A 16322-nucleotide genomic window follows, 5' to 3' on the forward strand; every position below is an offset into this window, starting at 1 on the left:
CATTCCCCCTCCCGTCAGGGCTTTAAATCTTATTTCCGTGAGCCTGAAGCTGTTTCTAAAGATATCAAAGAATAATTCTTCCAAGACAAGATGAGAGGTGGTGCAGCTTAACATGCTGCACTTTGTTCGCTTGCTTGTACAGTGTGACTTTGACTGAAACAATAAATTCATGCCCTTTTCCTTTTGAGAACAGGAGTCTCAACTGAGTACATTCCTTGTTGTTGTCATTGGAAGTTTAAGCCTAGTGTTTTAGGTAATTGACATTTGTATTTTTGTATTCCATTGATATACAATATTCAAATATCTTTAGACTTTCATGACAATAACAGCTATTTTAGAGTTTGAATTTAATGTTGTTTTAATGGAATTTAGATGTCAAAGAGATAGTAGACTGAATACATGATGGTGCATTTCTTCTAAGTCATTATTTAAGTATCAGTCCCTACAACAGCCCTATAGCACTGTTACATATGCACAGATATTTGCATTGTAAACTTGTGTGTAACTACTACATGCAGTCTATTTTTTCCATGGAAAATAACATTACTCTTTAACAGTTCTATGATATAGAATCTTTTCCCTTCCTTATTAAGAGTTTCAACTTTTATAAACCTTATTTTAACTTTTTTTTTGCCTAAAGAAGTAAAAATTCTGGGAAAAATCACTGCTGAGAAACAGCAAAATTGGAGAGTGGAGAAGGAGACTTGTATTGGAAAGGTTTGCTGTTCCTCGTGTGAAGTTTAGTTCAGAAGAAGGAATGAAAGGATGAAGGATTAGAATGGAAAGGCACAAAAGCAGAAGTTCCAGGAAGAAAAAGTACTAGGGATAGCACTTAACAGCTATAGCAAAGTCATGAAAAATAGAGAACATCTAAGAAGTTAAAGACTTGCCCTGCAACTTTGTTCAGAGTGGTACCTTCCTCTATGAGTATGGTGTTCAGCAATCACTCTGGAGCCAAAATTACTTCCAAGTGATTCTCTCTATGCAGTTCAGCCCAGGTTTACCTGCTTATCAGAACAGGTGCTTCTGTAAGCTTTCCTCCCAGGTTTCTTGTGTCCAAGAAGTAAAGCCTGTTAAAGCAGGGTTTTTAGCACCACAGAACATTTTTTATTGTATGCCTTGGACCCTATTTGCAGAACAAGGAACTGTGAACTTAAGAAAAAAAAGTGGTAGTATCAGTCATTGTGTCTGAAGAAAAAACAATGAAAAAAATGAAAAAATAAAAGTAGTTATAAATTATTTTAAGTGATAAATATTTCAAAGCTTAATTATTGGACATAACGTGGGTATTTCTTAAGAGATAAGCTATTAGACTTCCTTTGGATGTCTATAGTTATGGTGAGGTTTTCTTCTCTTTTCCATTTATTTCGTAGATTTTTCTTTTTCATTTGCATCTATACAAGGTGAATATAGTCTGGTTTGGGCTACTAGAATATTAGGAAGAAACATTAGTGCTTCCCTGAGCTGCACTCAGGGGTTGTCCGTGGACTCAATGAGATAGCTTCACTGTGAAAGGGGTAGTTTATCATGCAGGTTTCTGAACCACAAGTCCTTCCTTGATGCAGAATCCCAGTGCTCACATACTGGCTCTGTTCTAGGAAGCAGCATGCTGAAATGGCAAGGCTAAGCCAACACCTACTTTCTAGCTTGTAATGTGTGATAGAGTGAAAATTGCATACTTATTTTGGTTTAAAAAAAAAAAAAAAACCTCTGCCATGGGTTGGGTTTCCCTTTATGGCCTCACAGAAATAATATACCAACATACTTAGTGTGTATTTGCCAGATATAAATACTAAACATTACTAATCTCTATATTTAAAGCTAACATGAAATTTTATATTAGTTGTAAGTAGAATTTTTCATCAATTTTCTGGTGAAATTTTAGATTTTTCAGGGATAAAATTGTTCATAGAACATGGTGAGTTTAAAAAAAGCAGAATGGAATAATTCATTTTGGAAAACTGTTTTAAAACTTTTGGCTACATTTTGGCAAAAATAAGTATTATTTCTGGTTATAAAAATCTTTTCATGGAAAAATTTACTGAATTATTATTTTCTGTAGATTTTAAATAATACGCTTAAAATTATTAAAATCTCAGTCTTTCCACTATCCTAATTTATTTTTAGTTGTTGGTAAATTCATGATTTCAAATTTTAAAGATTTTTATTTTTTTATAACTTTTTGTGGGGGAACATAGGAATGTGCTCTCAGCTCCGTCTTTAGGAAATATCAGAGGGGGTTTTTTGCTTAAACCGAGAAACAATGTAATCAGTTTCTCAGTGTCTTTCCTTCCTTCTTCCTTCTGTCAGCAAATGCTTTTACTTTGTTGTACTGGCAGGGGTTCAACAAAGAGTAAAAGAGATCCAGTTGGTTAAAGTCCTGGCAACACATCGTTGATTTTTAGAGAACTACATTGTGAGTTCAACTGAAAAAGATTTGATATCTTATTGAGATTAATATTTCCATAAAACGTATATTGTAATATCCTTAGAGGGTAACTATAGTATATATTTGCCATATTAATATTTAACTGAGTGTGGCCATGAAATTGGATTTCACAAAGGACATCTCTTCTTCCTGAAAATAATACCCCAGTGATCTTTAATTGATTGTAACAAGTTCAAATTGTAACTCCTTCAGTGATTAGCAGAAAAGAAAGCTGCAATACGCACACTTCTGTTCTATAGAAATGAAACTTCCCCAAAAATTCCTGAGGTAGTTAATCGGCTTCATCTCTAACCCTCGAAACCTCAAAGATGCATTTAGTCTAGTGACGAGGACTTCAATTTACCACCGTACAGCAGAGATCAACGTTCTCTCAAATGTGTTGTGGTTTCGTGACAGCATGTTTTCGGGCTATCTTTTGGGGCACAATAATTCCGCTGTGGTATGCAAAGCTATTCTGTTTCACGCATTTTGAAGAGGAAAAACATCTTTCCATTTTATTCTAAGGGAACAGATCTCCTTCTATATTCTTATCATACTTTGCCATCCCCCAGGGTCTGTAATGGAACTTTCTTCTCATGTTCAGCTTGGTTTACACGTTTGTAACTATTCTGTTCTTTTTTTCTTGAAGTAAGTATTTTCTTTCTCAGTGCCTGAAGCTACCTTGTTGATTATTTTTCCATACATTCTAAGCAAAATATAGACTAAACCAGAACATTATATAAAGGTCATATTGAATTCTATTCTGATGGAAATGAAGCTTAGTAAAAAGTAAAAATAGCTCAAGGTGCCAGGTGACACTGAAGGCTATTACAGTAGACTGTCATATTTAAAAGCTGGAAATCTTGCTTAGGTCAGGAATTGAAATTAATTAGTGTTTTCAGCCTATCCCTTAGTGAATGTTTGTCAGTATATCATAAAAATAACTCAGTTCAGCAAAATTGCTCATTTCTTCTCGGGGTTAGACAGAACATGTGCTAGGAGGTTGAGATTAGCCTGCAGTGGTGGTACCTGTCTGAGAAACTCATACTTGAGCATTTTTCCATAATCCACATAGTTTTAGAGATGAAGTTAGTAGTGAGAATATAATGTTCGTCCCAATGTACAGATATAACTGGAAGATGATGTAGTATCCCCTATACTTGCTGCTGCTTTGTAATGAACCATTTTTTCTTTTGGTTGCTTATCAGTTTCCTGAACTTTGAGAAGGAAGTTTTTCAAGCCAGGCATCTGTCTCAGGGTGAATTTAGCTCAGACAGTTTCACTATTTCTCATAGTGAGGTTAAGGAAAAATCTGTCTTGTTGCCCATTTTGGTTCTTGCAGCTATTCTACTGAAAAACGCTTCTGCTTCTATACTTTGGCGCAGGGATGTGCAATTTGGCAGTACTGTGTCAGAGATTTCTTCTTTTACTTCCATGAAAAAGCACATGGATTCAGTCAAGACAGTAGTCTTATTTTATACTTGATTAGCAGAGGCTTGTGAGATTACCCCTAATCCTTATACCACAATCACGAAAACCACAGAAGTCTGTCATCACTCATGCATAGGCAAACCGCAGTGCATACGCTGTCTGAAGGAAAGCAAAATCAAGCCTGCCCTACCAACTACCAGCACGTCGCCGTAGCAGTGGGAGCAGGGAGCAGAACAAATCGAGGTGACACTCGGAAAGGGAAACACCTTCAGCTGTCTGGCTCCAGGGCTGTCAGCCCTCTCTAGGATTCCCACCCTGAAGCTGTACTGACAGTGTAGCTTTATTTAGATGCTCTTGTAAGAACCAATATTCCCCAAACAGAGGTCTTGCAGGAGTCTAGGCCGTGCTTGGGCAGAGGCAAAAGAGGAACTAGCACTTAGCAAGGGGTCATGTGGCTAACATGTTCAAAGATCCTAATTTTCTATCGATCGCTTCACACAACACATGAAAAAACTACTATTCTTCTTGCTCCAGAGACTTCAGAGCACTGTATCTCTCTCTCTGACTTCTCAGTACTTCCAAGGAGTAGAGTCCAAGCACAAGAGAAAAGGTGGCAAAAGGCTAGCCTTGGTAGAGAATGCATTACCTCATGGTGACAAAATTATCTTGTGTCAGAAGGAACAGATTTTCATCTGAAAAGTGATGATAGTGAGATGAGAAGTTACTGAGGAAAAAGGTAGTTGTTAGGCAAAGAAATGAAATGAATGAGTTGAGTATGGGCTCAGAGTGACTGGGTCTTCATGTGGACATACAAGGGAAAGGCTGCAGTCTGATGGTTTGCTTTAAGCTGGCTGCAGTTGGAAGAGATGGTTCCTCTTCCTTCCTCAAGCAGCCCATTTATTTCTGATTCCTTCTTCCAACCTATCCACACTTTCATGTCTCTCCATTATGCCTGTGCTAACAACTGCGCAAACAACCACATGTTAAGCTGCATCAGCTACTTGATTCAGCTGAAAACAACCTATTCCCTAATGGCCTTTGCCTGATACAGTTAGTTTTCATCTGGATCAGTTCCCTGATCTGACTTGCCAGGTAGGGGCATAAGTGCTCTTGGTAGGAAGGGAAATTGAGTGGAAACACGTAGCCAAAGTTAGAGTGAAAAATAAACCATTCCTCTTTGGTGAGAGCCTGTAATTAAATTGGATTAAAGCAATCAAGGAGTCACAGGCAGGGATCAGATGTAATACTTGGAAATGAAAAAAACTAAACAAACAGAAGCAAAATAAAACATTAGCAGTGGTTGGTTGAGGATTTGGAAGTAGAATAACAAGTCTGATGCAAAGGATTCTGCTCAAAATCAGGATCCCAAAGAGGGTTTATTTTCTGCATATTTTGGTTTCAAGCTGTGTCTTACATCCATCTTTGAGGAGCTTAGAGACAACAGTGGGAGCATAAGGTTACTGAGGAGGAAATTATTCATTTTCTGTTCAGTACAGATTTAAGTGGTTTCCAGTTAGTAAGGCTTTGTATTATATATTCAGTGAAGAAGATAAAAGAAGTATTGAATAATAATGCATTTACAGAATGACCAGCCCTGTGGAAAGGATAGTACATGATTACTAAGTTAAGGACTATAAAGTAAGTATGCCTGTAAATATGCTAAATTATAGCATTGAGACAACTAATTCTAGCATTATCAGTCTTTCATGACAGATATTGTAACTTAAATAATGGTCATTAGTGTAAGGTTTTTGTGAAGTTATATGCGTTATGGGTGCCAGTTGTCACATTCATTTGAATTCAGAATCCTCACTGATCCTGTTGTGAGATGTGCATTTGGCACTAAATTGTGCCAAGCCTGTTCAGGCAGCAGCAGTCGTCTTTTTGTTCAGTAGTGCAGCAGCAGAGTGTAACTCATCTCATCCTGCTTTGCCCTCGAAAAGGAAGAGTCTAAGCTAGTTGTGTACGCAGTCTTTGCAGTCAAAGCAGAGAAACCGGGACCTGCAGAGGATGATTCATCCCAATAAGATATTTCATTCAGACAGGGAGAGCAATTAATCCCCCATTTTCTCTTTTGATTACATAAGGCATAATACATGATTAAGGTCAGTTAGATGCCTAACTTTGAGGAAGAAACTGTGAAATTGAGTGAGCGATATTTCTGGTTCCTGCAGGAAGGGCTCACTAGTGGATCTTGAATTTTTGTACCTCAGTATCATGGTGTGTATGCAGATATGAATACACACGCACACTTATGATTTTTCCCTTGAGGTTTTTAGGACTTGGCCTTCCCTAGAGCTATTGATTAGTTATGTTTGTTGTTTTCTTCATGTTCATTTACTGTATCTCCTCACAGGAGATGTCCTTACTGCATATCTTCTAAATATTTTCATACATTTAACAAATTGAACATTCTATATTTTAAAGATTTTGAGGCTACAGAAAGCTAAATGCATGCATAAGTTTAGTCATCCAAGTTACTGAAGATTAGGGTGTAAAAAAATATATAAAACAAAAATGGTTGTGAAGAGGTTCTCTGAAGTCTAATGATGTTTGAGGTGGAAGATGTAAGCTCTTATGCTGATCTTCAAATTTTGTTTATATGTCATTTATAGATTCTATGCAAATTTTGTAATGTGCTAACCACTGTGGATCTCAAAAGCAGTCCGTAGTATTGATCTTTCTCACGTTAAACTGTTTGTAGTGCTCTAGCGCTATATTGGAATATGGCCATAAGCAAGAAAAAGTAGCAAAACCCTGTGATTTGGGAATATCTTCCCAATTTTCTATTTCTAGAAATAGCAACAATAGAAATGAACCGAATTACCCAGCAATCTAATGACATACTGCAGTTTCATATTGTGTGATGTCCAGTCAGAGGGAATGAGATGGGGGTAATCAGAAAGATATGCTGAGATAAAACAAAAACAAATTGCCCCAAACGATGACATTTAATAGCAGCTAGAACAGGAAAGATGCATCTGTAACAACTCTATGGCGTGACTCTGTAGCAGGATCTCTAGAACCTCACAAGTGGGCTGACATGCTGGAGCAGCCAAGGAAAACCCCTCATGATAACTTCCACAATGTATCTTATTGCATTTGTTGTTTTAGTAGCTTTTCCCCATCACTTCATATCTTTTGTTCTTAAATAAATATATTTTCTATTCATAACTGCTTTAGCAGGTTGAGTGGCTGCTAAGGCGTGTAAGTGGATGGAAGAAATGCCTAGGAAGGCTCTCTGGCGTATTGAAAAGTAGTGGAGAGAATGGATAAACCCAGAGAGTATAACACGCCTCCTTCAGCCTCCTTTGCAACAGGTTATAAAAACAGAGAAAGATGAGATGTTTAGGAGCAGTTTTTGATGTAGATGCATATGTTGTATTATATGAAATAGTAGGTCTTTGGGGCCAGAAGGATATAAAGAGGACAAGGTAGAGATAGTAACTTTTGTTAAATCGACTGATGTGATTAGATGAAAGGGAGAAGCATTCAGTTATGTGAGCTTTTCTTCATGTCTGAAGTAGAAGCATTATATCATGGGTATCACGATCATGGATATGTTTAACACCACTACATTGCTGTGGATTTGTAGTGCATCAAAGCTCAGGAAGCGTTAAAATGGGCAGGTAAGTGGCAGATGGAATTAAGTACCGTAGAGGACAAAGAGCAGTGTTTAAAATAGAACTCAATACTTTTTTCCACCTGGTGTTTCTTACTATGAAACTCTGTCTCCTCAGTTACTGATCTGATGCCTAATATCCATGCAAACAAGTTTCTTCTTGTATTGCATTGTTTGCTGTTTCTCTGCCTACTAATAATCCTCCATCTGAAAGACAAAAAAATACGAGACAAACAAAAAGCCCCCACCTATCCCAAACTATTTCCACTCTGGCTTTGCTCAGGAGTATTTGTCAGTCCCTGTACATAAGCTAATAGGACTATCTGATTAGCTGTTTCACTGAGGTGTTGACAAGGTCTTTAGGTCCCTTCCAGCTTGAATAGGAAAAAAGGTATTGAAGGAAGATTTGACATTTCCATTTAAAAAATAGTCACAAGTTCCCTCTCATTAGCAGCACTCCTTGAAATGTAACATTGAAGCAACACTGTAGGTGAAATCTAAATGTAGTTCCTCTAGTAAAGAGAATACAAAAGATTTTAGGGGTATGGAAGTATCCAGCAAAAGCCTGATCAGATTCATTCACACAGGGATGTATGCATTTCTGCACATATGCAGCAAGTTCTACGTGCAATAACAAGTATCTGTCACTTCATTCACAGATACTAATTCTCATTGCTGTTCTGATTGATTGACTCTCCATATGCTAATGGCCATTTACCATAGCCAAGACCTCCCTTTTTTGTTTTATCTTAGAAATTGAATAGATTCTTTATATATACTCTCGAAGCCTTTATTATTGCAATTAAAAAGCATTTCATTCTTTACCACTGTGGGTCTTTTAAATAAACTGTGTTTTACCTCAGAACATGAATGCCTATTACTAGGCTTAAAGAAAAAAATACATGTAGTATTCAGTTGTCTTCTGCTGTACTGTATCTTATCTATAAAATTGTGATGTTTCAAAATATAATTTTGGAAACAACTAATTTTTTCCTCTTTTTTGCACTTTTATAAACGGTTTACTTTAGTAGTATTCCTTATGATTAAATATTATAAGACTTCAGAATTGTGGCAAAAATTTTTACATAAGCTCCACAGTTCTGTAAGGCAATAAACTGCCAAATAGAAATTATCAGTATCACTAGAGATAAGTAAAACAGCTGAAGCTGTCATGGTCCATTCCAAAAGTGTATATTCATTACTTATTCAAGACACAATTTCCATTGGCTTCCATGGGAGTTGTGCTTGTATGATAACTGTTCTGATAAAGATTGTAATTAAGAATATGTAACCTGTTCCCATAAATGTCCATTTGTCTATTGCTAAAATGAATTCTACCTTCATAAACTTCAGAAGTTACTTGACTTGATAAATAGGCTGCAAAAAGACTTGAAATCCATGAAGTTTTATTAAAAAGATAAGCTACAATGAAAAAGTCCATAGTCCATGAACAAAGAGGTCTGAACATAGATTTATATGTTCATTTTGCCTACAATAACATATTTTTACATTTAGTGGCAAAGTATGGATTAAAACTCTAAAGCAGTATTAAAAGTCTTTGTTGTTATTCATGAATTGGTTCGTCAAGCTGTATCTTACATAAAATCCTTTTTTTTTTTTTTTCAAAGGACTTGATGTGTAATTGCAGAACAGCAATTATTTATTCATATACACTAAGGGAAACGATGACAATATTTCAATAACTGAATCTTAATCTCTCCATACTGACCTGGAATTTCTCACTTTTTTTTTTAATTCAGCCTCCTAGGGGAAAAAAAAAACTGTTCTAATAACTTTTTTTGCAAGACAGTAATACTGTGGCATGCTTTGAAACAAAATACAGATCAGTGTTTCTGTCAAGTCAGCATTCTGGTATAGAGTCCCTTGAGAAGTGGCAGAGGCGAAAGGTATGATGTAACATTTGTCAACTAATCTTGTTTTGCTCTAGAATTTTTGGTAGTGAAAAAACAAGGAATCTGCTGTAAATTGTGGGAGTAGTCTAGGTGGGGGTATCCTTACTGAAAGTACACATTAAATTTCTAGCGCACTGGGTTTGTTTTCATAGTGTAACATACTGGTAATATTTTTCCAAACCTCATTCTGGCATCCACATTTTTCAAAGGCAGATGACAGACTCCTGACTCCAGGCTATCAACATATGAATAACTTCTGGACTCCCTTTCAGGAACCATATCCAGCTACCGATTAGGCTAGATTTGGAAGGAGAATATCAACGTACAGTCAGGTCTTCTGTCCTGAAGTGAGGTGAAGTTTGTTGTTTTGTCTGTGCCCTCGGTGTTTGAAGGCACCTGGGTGAATGTGGCCATCCATGCGCCTTTGCACAGACACATAAACTTCTGTGGGTCCTTGGGAACTGGAGGAGAGCTGGGTCTGCCGAACTACCCATGCCACAGCTGAGAGTGGACACGAGAAAAGAGTGCGTGGCCCCAGAGAAGTCTGCTATCTCACTCCTTTAGGAAATATGGTTGTGTGCTCATGAATTCAGGTGTGCTGCAGCTTATGCCCCAGCTCAGGGGGGCCTGTTGAAGGCAAGATTTACCCATTCAGAGAACTATGCTTGAACCACAGTGATGATACCTGTATTGTTTGTAATAATACAGAAAAGAGTTGAAGTTAAAGCATTGTTTATCATAAAAGACTAATCTCCAGTATTGCTGTACAGAAATTATTACTATTATCCACTGAAATAGGTCAGGGTTTTCATCCATGCACAACTGCATCTGAATCACATTAACCAAGAGCAATTCATTTAAATTTGTACTGTGAATGTAGCAGGTGCAAAGGAAGCAGAAATCCAGTGATTCTGCTGTGTATCTTAAAAACTGAAGGCACATAGCTGCAAACATGAGCTGCAATTTTAAATTGGGGTGGTTATGCACTATGGTTTGCTGAGCTGGCGAGAGACCAAAATGAAGCAGGAATTGGGTATGAGGAAAAAAGAGAATGATGATCTAGCTAAGAGAGAAGACAGACAAGCAGAATAGCGACAGAGCATAAGATTTGATATTATAAAGGATTTTGGAGCGAATACGTGATATTGGGAAGGTTGATAACAGATGAAATAATGCAAAGCAAAAAGGATATTTTTCCTCTCCCCTAGATCCTAAGGGAAGTAAATGACTGGCACGTAATTCTTGTCTATTTCCCTTCTGCTATGGATGGCTTTATGCCTTTTTGAGCTGTATATACTTCACATTTAGTAATTCTCTTTCATCTCATTGTAGTAATATTTTGTGTCCTAAGGATAACCACCCTCTGAGATTCTCTTCTGCTGTTCCTATGTCTTTAATACGACACTAGTAATTAGGACATGACTCATAGAAATGTGCATAACATAAGTTTTGGCCATTGCCTTATATAGTTTTCACTAATACTCAGGAAGAGGACTAACTGGATTTTAATCCATTTGCTGTAATAATTAAGGTCCACATTATATTTTCATTTTCTTCCCCGTTTCCAGTTATAACTGGAAAACAGCATCTCAAAAAATGGTCAGAGGTTCCTGACCACTGATAGTTTAAAGTGAAGTGAAGCAATGAAAACTGACATTTTCATATACGAGGACAAGAAATTCGATACTAAAACCAGCACTGTTTCACAGAAATCCCAGCTGGCACTGGTGTACTAAGTTGGGTGTCAACCTAGGTATAGTTTCCTTGTTGCTAGATATCTTTTATTTAGGCAGCAGAGCAATGTAGTAACCATAGAAATGGATTTGCAGTAGTGATAGAGAGTGGATTTAGGGAGTTTATTTTAATGGATGCCCATATCCAGAGATCTGTAGATACATTAGTGTTGTCAGGAGTGCACTTTTGAAGTGAACCTCTCAATCATCCCCACTCACTTCGCTTTGGAGCATCATGGAGTAGTCTCAGGGATCATGGGCTGGGTGTCTTTCAGCTGAAACAAAGCTGGAGTGTTCATCCATAGGACCAGACTGCAGCTAATCCAATGTGAAACGCCCTGAAATGTGTGGACCGTGAACACAGGTTCTTCTGGTCACACGGTTCTTGGGCCACACTACTTACTAATGTAAACATAGTTCTTCACCTCATCCTAGTTATTGGATTTTTTTGGTTTGATTTCTTTTGCCGTCATTTGCTGATGTGTAACTGCATGATAGCCTGCTGGCAGGATGCTGGGGCTTCATGGTTCTGTTAGCAAAGCTGCGATGGTGAGTCCATCCCTCCTGGTTACATGGCAAGCTACAGCTTGGGTACATGGGCACTTCCATTGAGAGTTTCCATTGTCTGGGTGAAAGCCATCATCGTTCCCACGCTCCTTTGAGCGTCTGCTCTAAAGCCCCCCGTTTCTTGACTGTACTCAAACCCCAAGTCCAAAACCCTCTTCTCAGATCTGGTGGCCATCAGGTGATTTTAGTGATTCAAATTTCTTCAAAATGCTCAAAGTTTCATTGGCAAGCAGGAATGGAACACCAAAGGATCTGTAAGTCTGGGTCTTTTTAAAGACCTAGTATTTGTTGGAATTATTTGGCTCCTGGCTGAAAAAAGAAAATGCCTCTACACGCCTATCAGACAGCCATCTCCACTCCCTACTGCCTGCTTTTGTAAACTGTAAACTATAGTGAGTTATTATTGCTTTGAACATAAATTGAAGAAGGTCAAGCAGGTAGACCTTTGCAAATAATACTCTCAAGTGGTTTAAGGACTCTGTTTTCTGAGGACAGTGTTCCTGTTTGTTACTGTTTCATTTCATTTTTGTTCACCTACACAGCTTTCTTCTATTCAGCTCTGTGGATTATATCCCAGCATAATATCAATCAGCTGAACTGTAGTGATTTCCTTAAGGATAATACATTTAAGTCCTTCACAATCCATAATACTTCTCTCAAAATTTTAACGTACAAAATTCTACAAGTCTTTGTATTCATCCAGCAATTTTTTAAGAAAAATACAGTATTATTTGTGTTTACAGAGGGCTCTGAGGTGAACCAGAAACTACTGAAAAACAGATATGAAAAATATTAAGGAACATAAGTAGGAAAATTAATCTGGAGTTAGTGATAATACAAAGTAAACCATTAGCACAAAGCAACAAATTTTACTGGGAGATGGCTTTGAAAATTGTGGCTTATCTTGAGGAAAAAAGTAAAGAATCCAAAGTTCAGGAGCCAAAGTCTTTTCTTTTAAAAGTCTTTCGTATTTTAAAATTTGTAGAGATGAGAAAAATGGAGTGGCTAAAGACAACCAAGTATAACAGTGTGAAGTTAGAGGAAGTGAATTGAAATGCCCTGCACCTGAATTTTCTGTAAGTGAAATAGATACTGTTTGGAAAGAGAGAACCCTCCTGTGAAAGGGAATGAGGAGACCCAGCCTAGGTCTCATGAATTTAATACAGTAGATATATGAGATAACTGATTGGAGAAAAATACAATGGGCTTAAATCAGCAATACAATAGCAGGTAATGAAGGGTGTACAGAGCTAGAAAACAGCACTGAAAATGGGAGAGAGAAAGTTCTGGAGCTTGGAAGCTGAGAAGTGTAAAGAATTAATGAGAAAGAACAGAATTTGGGAAGAATGAAATGTAGTGTATTAAACACTTTTTCCAGTTTTGAATATTTTTAGCCCTCACCATATGTAGTAGCCACTGCATTGCCTATTACATTGACCACAGCTTGACTTTGGGTGTAATTTGTCATTTTCAGTGGATGGCAGGATTAAGTGAGAATCTTAGATTATTTATTAAGGAAAGACACTGTATAGCTATCAGGTTTAAACAGGATCTTGTCAGACAATATTCTACTTACTTAGTTAAAAAAAACATTGGGAGGTGGCTGGATGATCAATTTAAATTTCTCTGTAATAGAAATCCACAGAAGAGAATTAGAGGGAAATGTGCAGAAATGACCTAAAGCCTTTGTTGCTCAAGGGGTGAATCTTAGCTTTTGCTGCATCCAGATGGAGACACCCTAATCATTATAATCAGCATGCTCCATTTGCTGCATTAAAAACAAGATAAATATTTAATTACAGTGCAATCAAGTCTGGATCTGTGCCATTAGTTCATAATGAATATATTGTTAGGTGGGATCTAATACAATACTAATATATTTATGAGCCACGCTGAATAGATTTTAAAAAAGGATATTTTTAGCATGTTAATGAGATAAGGTATGCATAACTGCTAATTAGTTTTTATTTTCTTCATAGATTAACTTGAATTATATTATAGATTAATATCAGTTAATATTATCAATATTTCACATAAAAGTTGAATGATGTTCTACAATGCCCATTCTTTTCAGTTTAAAATAGTCAAACAAATAACAAGCTGTAGTTTTAATAAATATTTGTTGATATAAAATTCATTTGTATTCTAACAGCAAAATAAAATCAGCAGTGGCAGATTCCAAAGAAAATCGTATGAAATTTACTGATCTATAAGAGCTATTGTGTGTATTTTTGGCTTTTGTGTTTTATGAATATTCAAGTATGCTGAGCAAGCAAGGATTTCTGATTATGCTTCCGAAAGCTTGAAAGGTGCAGTAGTTCAAAAATTCTAGAAGTTTAACTCATTGTGGCTTTTAGTTACACTGAGAGACTCCTTTATTTTTTTGGAGCCGCATCAAGATGTCTCATTGTAATGAGAGTAGGGCCCTAAAATGTTTATGTAAATTTTAAGGCCAGAATGGGAAAAAAAAATCTGTGGGTAAAAAAAGAGCAAATATTAGACTTCAAAATATTCATTTATTACTAAAGATGCATCATGCCTACATTGCAAAATAAGCAGATTGCCTAAGAGAAGCTCTTTTCCTTTTCATGGTTACAGCCTCCCCTCTTGTCAAAAGTACATTTGCTGGGAATGCTTTCCTCATATATCTTTAAAAACATGTACTGGAATGTGGGCAGCTAAGAATGTGGGTGTATTTTCAAGTCATGAGCAAACATGCTATTCTTTGGATCCATTTATGTCTGAGAGTGTTCTTGGGAAATGGTGGTTTAGTCTTCTAAACAAAGGTGTGATGTAGAAAGTACTAAGCAGAAGCTTAGTCTTAACGACAAAGGTGGTGCAGGAGCTTGTACTAATGAGACCTAACTCACTACACAAAATTACAGAAAGGGATATGTCATACTTGCTGGTTTAAAGCTAGAGGCAGGCTGAGACACAAGCATGTCGTTCCGCATGAATTAACTATCCTCAGAACTCAGCAGGTGCAGGAACATTTCTGTCAATTTGTTAAAATGGTCCCTGTCTAAAGTAGCACATCTCCTACAGCTGGGAGCGTTCAAAACCAGCCTCCTTGTCAAGGAAACCTTGCACAATCGTATTACATTAATAGGCAAAGTAGTAAATGTGAGGAAGATCAGACTCCCTGAAAGCTTTTGTTATATTCCTGCCCTTTTTGTGCAATAAAGCAGTTCTCTGTCTGAACATGTAAAGAGCTGTACAGAGACATTCCTGCTGGTTTTGAATGCTCATTTGTGTGTCTGTATGGAAGATGGTCTCCTTTGAATAGAATTATTTTATATCTTGATTTTGTATCTGCCAAACTTTGAAATCTATAAGTGTACATTTGAAGGGAGACACCTTTCAAAAAATCCATTTAATTAGGTACATTTTTAAGAGGATGATGAGGGAAAAAAATCAATATACTTCTGAAAAGGAGGCGGTCTCTCATTTGTGTATATGTAGGTGGTATATACATCATTATTTAACTGTATGGAGAAAACATACATGCTAGTTAGGAAAGAATTTCAAGTAGATCTAATTATTTAGAAAATAGGCTTATCTCTGTTATGTATTTTGAAGGAATCTAATGTAGCTTTCTAATCATTTTCATTTCAGTGTTCTTCAACTTTCTTCTCAAATTCTGGGAACTGAAGAGAGGCAGAGATAGGGTGTTGGATTACCTAGACTGAGTCTAATCCAGTGTAATAATCCTTACATTCTTGGTCATGGGAAGCTTGTGGTAGCTCCAGAAACAAGAAGGTTAATTCTCCCCTTATCATAAAGATGATAGGAGTCATAACTGCCACTGGCTTCTTTTACACACATCCATTTCAAAATATAGGGGTTCCTTCCAACTGAGCTCTATCATGGTTTATTTTGAAGGCTTTGTATTGGCAGAGAAATCATCTAAAGTATTAAGAATTATCAAAATATAGAGGAAGAAAAAAGACTTTAAACTACTGATGTTAAAACTGTTTGAGAGGTCACTGATAAGGAGTTCAATTTACCAGAGGGGGAAAAAAGATGTAATTGACATTCCTGTAGAGCCAAGAAGGTAGAGCCAAAAGGTCGTGCTATAATGACAAGCTGTTAGAGAATATTTTCCTTTAAAATGAAATGTAGAAAGAACCTTTTTGTCCATTTTATTAACTTGATGATAATTCCGGCATTTGTTCTGGGGAGGGGGAGTTACCATATCAGCAGAGTAACATTATCTGTTAGTCCTACTTCAGTAATATTCCACAAAAAAAGAAGCAATTAGCTTTGTAGCTAACAGTATCTTCATCTTGATGCATATCAAGATCAATTTCTAATTTAGTATTTTTCATTAAAGTTGCATTATTTCAATATAAAGAGATGGATAGATAGATATTATATCAAAAGTGTTAATATTTGTTTTACACTGCCTTTAATCTTCCTGTTATAGCTGCTACTTCAACTACTTGGTACGCAACTCTGTTACTGTACTTCAAAGTTGGCCTTTGTCAAATTTTTAAGACCAAGGTACAGATTTACTAGAACCAGTAAAAAGATCTGGTAAAGCGTCTGTAGACTCCTTGATAATGCCACTCAAAGCAGTTTGAACATCTGCACAGCCTGTCCTTTCAGACAGGCACTGTGGTTCTTCC

At 36.8% G+C, this 16322-nt stretch overlaps 1 protein-coding gene across 2 annotated transcripts in view; it reads left to right on the forward strand.

The window, feature by feature from the left end:
• LOC112987221 (EGF-like repeat and discoidin I-like domain-containing protein 3) overlaps window positions 1-16322 on the forward strand; it is a 262428-nt gene that overhangs the window by 107330 nt on the left and 138776 nt on the right. The gene's annotated exons all lie outside the window — the stretch shown is intronic.

Source organism: Dromaius novaehollandiae, chromosome Z (genome assembly GCF_036370855.1).
Source record: "Dromaius novaehollandiae isolate bDroNov1 chromosome Z, bDroNov1.hap1, whole genome shotgun sequence".
Taxonomy (NCBI): Eukaryota; Metazoa; Chordata; class Aves; order Casuariiformes; family Dromaiidae; genus Dromaius; species Dromaius novaehollandiae.